This window comes from Lemur catta, chromosome 16 (assembly GCF_020740605.2).
Source record: "Lemur catta isolate mLemCat1 chromosome 16, mLemCat1.pri, whole genome shotgun sequence".
Lineage (NCBI taxonomy): Eukaryota > Metazoa > Chordata > Mammalia > Primates > Lemuridae > Lemur > Lemur catta.
The window spans coordinates 43,699,549-43,707,481 of NC_059143.1; the positions used below are offsets into that span (position 1 = coordinate 43,699,549).

The 7,933-nt window shown below is 36.7% G+C and overlaps 1 pseudogene; it reads left to right on the plus strand.

The window, feature by feature from the left end:
• Window positions 1–352: 352 nt before the first annotated feature.
• Window positions 353–1,348, plus strand: LOC123621728 (annotated as a pseudogene).
• The last annotated feature ends 6,585 nt before the right edge of the window (window positions 1,349–7,933 follow it).

The window sequence follows — 7,933 nt, forward strand, 5'->3', positions numbered from 1 at the left end:
TGAGACCAGTTTGGGCAAAATAGTGAGACCCCCATCTCTACATAAAATACAAAAAATTAGCAGGGTGTGGTGGGACGCCTGTAGTCCCAGCTACTTGGGTGGCTGAGGCAGAAAGATCTCTTGAGCCTAGGAGAGTGAGATTGCAGTGAGCTAGGATGATGCCACTGCACTCTAGCCGGGCAACAGAGAGAGACTCTCTCAAAAAAAAAAAAAAAAGTAGCCTTTGATTAAATGACACACCAGGTAAATAAATATGCATTATGCATTAGAAAAATGAGATTTTTTCCATTGTGGAGGACATCGGTGAATAGCCAGTAGGAAGTCTCCCCCAGGGCTGCTGTGACTGCAGGTGATGGTGCAGGGATGCCCTGAAAGCCTGGGCGCCCCAGAGGTGTTGGGAGTGATCCCTCCCCAGAGCCTCTCTGTGCCAGGTGGGAGGCTGCTGACCCTGGCCAGCGCCTGTGTGCAGGGTCATGGGGCGGGCATCCTAGGTGCTACCCAGGGATCAGGGAACAGAATAAACATCTGGCTTTTTGTTAGAGACGGCAAGAGTGGTACTTGGTGGGATGAGCATCTTTCTGAAGAAAATGTCCCATTTGTTAAGCAGGTGGTTTCTGATGAAGATAAAGCCCAATTAGCAAGTAAACTACATCTGTTAAGAGATGAACTGTGACCTACACATCCTTGGGAACCAGGTTCCTCTAGAGTTGGCCTTATTGCCTTGAAGCTGGCCGCGATGCCTTTATGGACCACAGGTGTTCAAAAACATGTGGTCACATTACTTCAGGTGCAAGACTGTCAAGTCCTTAAATATACTTCAAAGGAAAACCATTAGGGAAAAATGGCAGCCCTAACTGTAGGAGGCAAAACTGAATCACCTTTCTGTAAACCTACATCTGTATTAGAATTGTACTGAGAACTTGGATTGTTGCCAAAACCAGAAAGTTAAAATCTTTCATGTCAAAGATGATACTGTAATTAAGCCAGGCATTCCTCTCTATGCTGCTCACTTTTGTCCCGGTAGCATGCGGATGTCACAGCTGGAACTATCGGTAAAGATTTTCAAAGCCTCATGAAAAGATGGGGATTTAAAGGCCAGCCTGCTGCACAGGGTCAAATGAAAACCCATAGGTAACTGGAGCTCTTTCAACTTGGTGATGTTGTCTGAGTCAGGCCTGGACAAAGGGGAAGCGTAGACAGGACAGCATGTGGACTGAAAGTGTGGAGAATAAACACAAAGCACAATATAATCTATGTAAATGGCTCTGTGCGTGGACATAAAAATTGCTTAGTAAAAGTCAGAGTTTCTAAGCTTCCTGCATGTAAGAATTTCTGTAAAAATCTACCATTCCCTCCCTCCCTCCCTCCCTTCCTTCCTCCCTCCCTTGCTTCCTTCCTTCCTTCCCTCCTTCCTTCCTTTCTTTCTCTCTTTCTTTCTTTCTTTCTCTTTCCTTCTTTCAAATAATATCCATTGTATGTCTTCTATGTAATAGTGATTAAAAGAATTAAAATACATAAAAGAGAATGAAATGTGGTTGAGACCTATTAAGTATTTTGTGGAAAATTATCTTGGGCCTCATCAAAGATAATTTAGAAACATTTATGAAAGTAATTTTAAACTCTGCCATTTTCTAGTCATTTTACTCTGAGTTGTTGAAAAAAAATCAGAATCTTATAATCAGAGTTCATGTGAAATTGCAGCACACTGTCTTCTCTCCTTCAAGAGCAACGCTTCGGCTTATATGTACTGTGAACATCACTGCCAATCATTCATCATCCCACTGTTCTAAAGAAATTTGCTGTCCTGAATATCTTTGGTATATGTAGATATTCTAGGTGACTCTTTTGGCCAAGAATATAGATCATTTACAAGATAGTGGCAAGTTAATATATAGCATCATGACAGTGAAGCAGATTCCACACACACACACACACAAAATCACTAACGGACAGAGAAATTTCATAGAGAAAAGCTAGCAGACAGAGCTGGAAGAAAAACAGATGGGTGAGTCTGTAAGTGGCAGCCAACTGCTGGCATTTTATTTTCAGGACAGTTGTTCCAATACAGGCTTGTCAGATATAAAATATTGCTTTACTTTACTATCCAAATTACACTTCAAATTCTGATTTATCATGGAATGGTTCTTTCTGACACTAATCTCGGTCATGACTTTAAACACTGTTGATTCAGCATCCTTCAGAGAATACTGTGTTAATGTACGCTTTGTATCTTCGTCTTAGTTTTGACAAGAGAAGAAGTATGCTAAGAGCTTTATTCTAGAGCTCTTCCCTCTTTGGCAAAAAGGCACCAGTATCCACCCAGCTGCTTAAACCTGAAAGCAAAGATCATACTAAGTCCCTCACTCTCTCTTACTTCCCTTTCTCCAGTCATCACTACAGAAGGATAGTTACCCCTGAGTTCCTCCAGTCCTCACCTCTACCTTCCTCTGTCACTATGCCAATGCAGGGTCCCTCTTTCTCTCTCTCTTTCTATATATACATATATGTATATATATATATGTACATACACATACACACATATGACAATACCCTCTTTACTGACTTGCTAGCAATCAAATTTTTGATTTGCCGACAAAATATTCGTTTCAACATGCAAACTGATTCATTTGTCATTTTCCTACTCAAATTTCTTCTATCATCAGAAAAATTTCTCCATCATCAGATAAAATGTAATGTTTCCTTGAATTGGGAGCTCACAATCAGGTCCTTCTCTGCTAAGTATCTTCTTCCTGTGCTCCATCACCAGCTGAGCAGAACGTCTCATACTCCAGCCTTCCTCCAAGAGGCTGTCTTTCCCACTTCCTCACCCAGGAGACAGGTACTGGTCTTTCAAGTCTTAGCTTCAGTATCCCCTCCTTGGACATTTGACTCTAGACTCCTCAGCACACTTAAAGGGTACATTACCTGAGACTCTAATGCACCTTGCACTTATTCATGACATATTATCATTCTTTATTTTTGTATTTATCTCCACATCAGACCATGAATTCACTGAAACAAAAGCCTCTGTCATTTCTGTCTGATGTCTTCAGTCCTCTGCATTGACAGGATAACATAGTGTGTGCTTAGTAAATAGTTGTTGAATAAATGAATGAATCAACTGTTCCCTAAAACATATGTCCGCATGGATGACCTGCAGACATCTAAGCACTTCATGTTAAAAATTAGCTCCTTATTTCTCCTTTTGATTTTTATCTTAGACTTACGCATCCATTCTCTGAAGCAAAAAATCTGAGTGACCTTGTTTGTTTCTGTTTCCTACCTTTACTAAAAAGGAGATCACAGTCATATGAACTTAACTTACCAAATTTCTCTCAGCTCTTCTAAGTTAATTATATGACTGATTTTAACTCATATCTTTGTTCCAGCCTCTTTCCACTTCGGTTCATTCTCTAAACTACTATTAGATTTATCTTTTCTGAGATCTAATCTAATTTTGTCTACTCTATTTGAAAGCTTACATTGATTCTGGTTGCCTACAAGTATGGTAGCCTGAATTACAAGACTCTTTTTTACCACATTTCCCCAGCATATCTTTAGTTTTATCACCTAATAACCAAACCAATTCCATGTATACCCTATACAATACTTACAACAAATATTCTGTCTTTCCCCAAACATGTTATGCCCATAGATATCTTCAGATCTTTACAAATGCTCATCTCCTCTTGGGATAGTGGAACTCCTATATTTATTTGAAGACTTAGCTCAAAGTTAGAAGGAAGGTCATTGCATTTGACCTTCTGATATCTTACTCTCTACACTGATAATCCATTTATTCACCCATTCCTCAAACTTTATTTGTTCACTAACCTTGTGTTAGATCTTATTTTAGGCACCAGGGAATTAAAAGATGAAAAATGAAAGTTAAACCCTGTTAGAACTCACACACCTGAGGTAAAATAAATAGATAGCATAATATAATACTGGTTTTTTAAAAAAGGACTAACATACATAGGAAAGTACAATAGTCTTATCAATGCATCTGATTTTTCTCTTACAAAACTCTTAAATTATCTACTGTATAGACTATAAAATTACTGTTTCATAAATTGCCAGAAATATCCTCTTTTGGCTCTGTGACTTCATTTGCTTATCATCATCATTTACTTCTAGTCTCTGAGACATAGCTCGATTTCTCTTCAGTTTCTAGGTTATAATTCTCAACCACCATTAAGATGGAAGTCTTTGAAATTTCCATAAATTTTGTACGTTACCTTAGTCTTGGAGAGAATACTGGAAATTCACTTTTCTCTGAGGTGTTTCCAGGTGTCAATCATGCTACTTGGATCCTACTTTTCAGGCGCTGTATTTTAGTCATAGCTCCCATGCACTGTTTTATAACTATTTAATTGTCTATCTCTCCTGTCATTTGTGGACTTCTTGAGGGAAGGAACTTTTCTTGTTTATTTTTGTAACTTTAGCTCTGCACAATATTTAGTACATAATAGGTACTCAAAAACATTTTTCAAAAAATAAGTGAATAAATGACTATTGCTATTTCACTCTTGACTTAGGAGACTACCACCTATCATCAAATATTTGGGTTTAGTCTTGGTTGCTGACAGATTGTATTCTTTTATATTTGATTCAAAAATAGTTCAGAGGTAGTCTAAAAATCCTTTTGGAGATGTAAACGCTGCACTTTATTCTTTGATATTAACAGCAGATGCTCTCTTAAGCAAACACCTCTTAAGGAATTCTCTAGATTAATTGACACTGCCGGTCATTTGTCTTATGCCCACAGTTTGTGAATACCCCTTTAATGTGTCTGCATGCTTTTTCTTTTCTCACTTGAGTTTTATGCTTGCTGAAATTCAGGTTTGTTTGTTCTAAAACCAGTTTATGCCATCGATAGTTAATATAGAAATTACGACATTTAATTAAAGTTGTGTAAACTTACCTAATATAAGTGTCAAAAGCAAGAGAGTTTTTTTTCTTTTTTTCTGGGAAACATTAAGTTGACTCCTTGACTCCTACAGAAAGATATGATGAAAGAGAGTTGTTAAAAGACGGCTTTCAAATTAGCTTTCAGCAGGAACTATGTAAAAGACTGGGAGGAATATGTAGTCTTATAGCTTCAGATGTACTTTTAGATTCTAGCTCCATTTTTTAAAAGAAACTGAAGCAAATGCATCATAAATGTAAAGATGAGGCAGAACCCCAACCACCGGATCCATATCCAAGAAAAGACCTAGGTTTATGTTAAAAATTAGCAAATAAATGCAATTTAACGTTCCAAGTGAAAATAAAAGGTTCAAGGTAAATATATATCATTTTTATGATTACCTACTTTAATTTACTTTTTGATTATTTGATTCTGGTCCTGGTTGCTTGGATAAGATTGCTTCTTATGGATTTATAATCATCTTCAAATACTGTATTTTCCTCCTAATGAAACAAAAACAAAAATCAAGCACTTTGATTCAATTACTTTTACCTACTTTCTACTGGGACATTTTAGTAAGTTTTTCTTTCCCAACAACTACTTTACAGTATCCAAGGAGAAATCTCTGTTTTTCATTATAACACAGACATCTGAGGATTTTTCTTTGCCCACATGTAACTATCTTTAGAAAGTGTTTGATTCTCATGGAAGCCATTCATAATATCTTGACACTCATGGGCCCCAGCCAAATTGGTATAGAAGAATGCCTTAACCTTCACTACAGAACACTTAGGAAGATCGACTGTGGGTAGATGTGCAGGGTCTTGAAGTAATGCTTTAAAAGCATAAAAACATTTTACTTTCCTTTACTGTATCATCCAAGCCAGTCATATAACACTTTTCAGACTCATCATGGAGAAAACATTTCTTATTATGTACCAGATTGTTTTGTATGGGGCAGCATGTTTAAATCCTTGACCAAAAGTCCGAGATTCAAGAATAACATAATCCCCAGACACAGTGATTAGGGATCCCAAGCCCTGTTAGATTGTGAGTTTAGCTGCTTGTGGAAGGTAGATTTCGTCTCTCATACACTGCAGCGTGGACATTGGAGAAAAAGAGGCACAACCAGGAAAGATGAACAATCATATATTACTTTAATGTTCCACCAAGTTTTTGAGGGTTCGGTAAGCTGAATAAGCAATGAAGCAAGTTTACAAAATTAACTATGCAAATCAAGACAACAGACATTTGAAGTGTTCTGTCTAATTTTCACAAGTGTTATTACGTTTTTATTTTATTGCATGCATATGTTATATATCTGAGTTCATAGTTGAATAAACGAATGAATAATTTAGTGATGTCTATTCATTTGGAGAATGTTTAAAATTAAGATGCTGGGTCTAGGGAATGCCATTAAATTCAGTTTGCAAAGTAGAGCCCAGGATATAAAGAGAAAAAATTAGGATAGGGAGCAGAAACTGAATGTAGGTTCAGAAAAGTAAAAAGTGAAAATTGTGCCTGTAAGAGAGAGGCACCAGAGGAGAGAGGCATCTGAGAGTCCAGAGGAGACGAAGTTCTCTGAGAACTTTCAATATAATTAGATAAGAACCCATACTCATGACCAGGGCTTCCCAGAATACTGGATGCTGTTTCCTCTCCAACATCTTCTTGTACTTCCTAGTTCACCATACTTAACCACAACAGCAGCTTTGTTTTGCTCATTTTACATGTGCCTCAGGCTTTCATCCTTCCTGTCCCCATTTTTTTTTGGAATACTCTCCCCAAATCTTCACATAAATGGCTCCTTCTTGCTATTCACATCTTGCTTCAAATATCACTTGCTCAGAGACATGTTTCCTGACCACCTGTCTAACATGGCCACACTCCCACCCCTACTGGCACTTTCTCTCATGTACTTGTTTTATTACCTTGTAGCACCTACTGGTTTCTGCATTATTCTTACTTGTTAGTTTACTTGTTTGTTTGTTTGGTTTTTGGTCTGGCTTAGTCAGAACATAAGCGCCATGAGGTCAGACATTTGTCTTTTATATTATGGTATTCTTACCGTTTTGAATAGTGAATGTGCTTAATACATATTTGTTAAATAAATAAATGTATATTGACATGATAAACATTAACAATAGATACATATTAGCATTTCCAGTATTTAAAACAAAACAGCCTATATATGCTTTTAAAAGATGTCTCTACTTGCATAAGAAAAAGTCAGGAATGAAATAAGTATACAAAAATATTAATAGTTTTTATTTTCTCCTTGTGGAGTGGAAACTTTATTATAGGCTATATGTTAATATGATAAATAAGATTAGCTATTTTATATGCTTATTTTTACTTCTATGACAAAAGGAAAATAGAAGAGAAAAAGAAATGTTTGAAAGAGCTGTTAACAGTAAATATTGTTGTATTACCAATAGCACTTTTGAGTTGGAATAGAAATGGTTAGCAAACAGCTCTTTTTTGTGTGTTTTAGAGTTGAAAGAAAAAGAAGTTTTATTTTTTCTTCTGATTTGATTAAGTGAAAAGAATAAAAAAAGGGCAGCTAGCATATGGAACCACAGAATTTTCTGGCTGATAAGGAGGCTAGAACCACAGCAACCAAAAAGAAAACTCTTTACCTGTCTAATTGTTTAATTGAGGAGAATAGTTTGCAGATAGATGATGGAGAGTAGGTTCTGGAAGTCAGATGAGTGAAGATAAAAACCTGTGAAATGCTTGAAGCTCTGACTGGGGGGGGGATGGGGGGCATGGGCAATATATATAACCTGAACTTTTGTATCCCCATAATAAGCTGAAGTAAAAAAAAAAAAAATGTAAAAAAAAAAAAAAAAAGAACTGTGAGAGAGGAACACTTAATATAGGTCCTGCAAATAATAAGTAAATAAATCCTTATTGAATTAATAAATGAGTGAAATCTTTCAAAATAAAAAAAAACCTGTGAAAGAGCGTTTGAGCGTGAACTTGAGGGACATTCAGCAGAATATTCAAAGTCAATCTAATCCT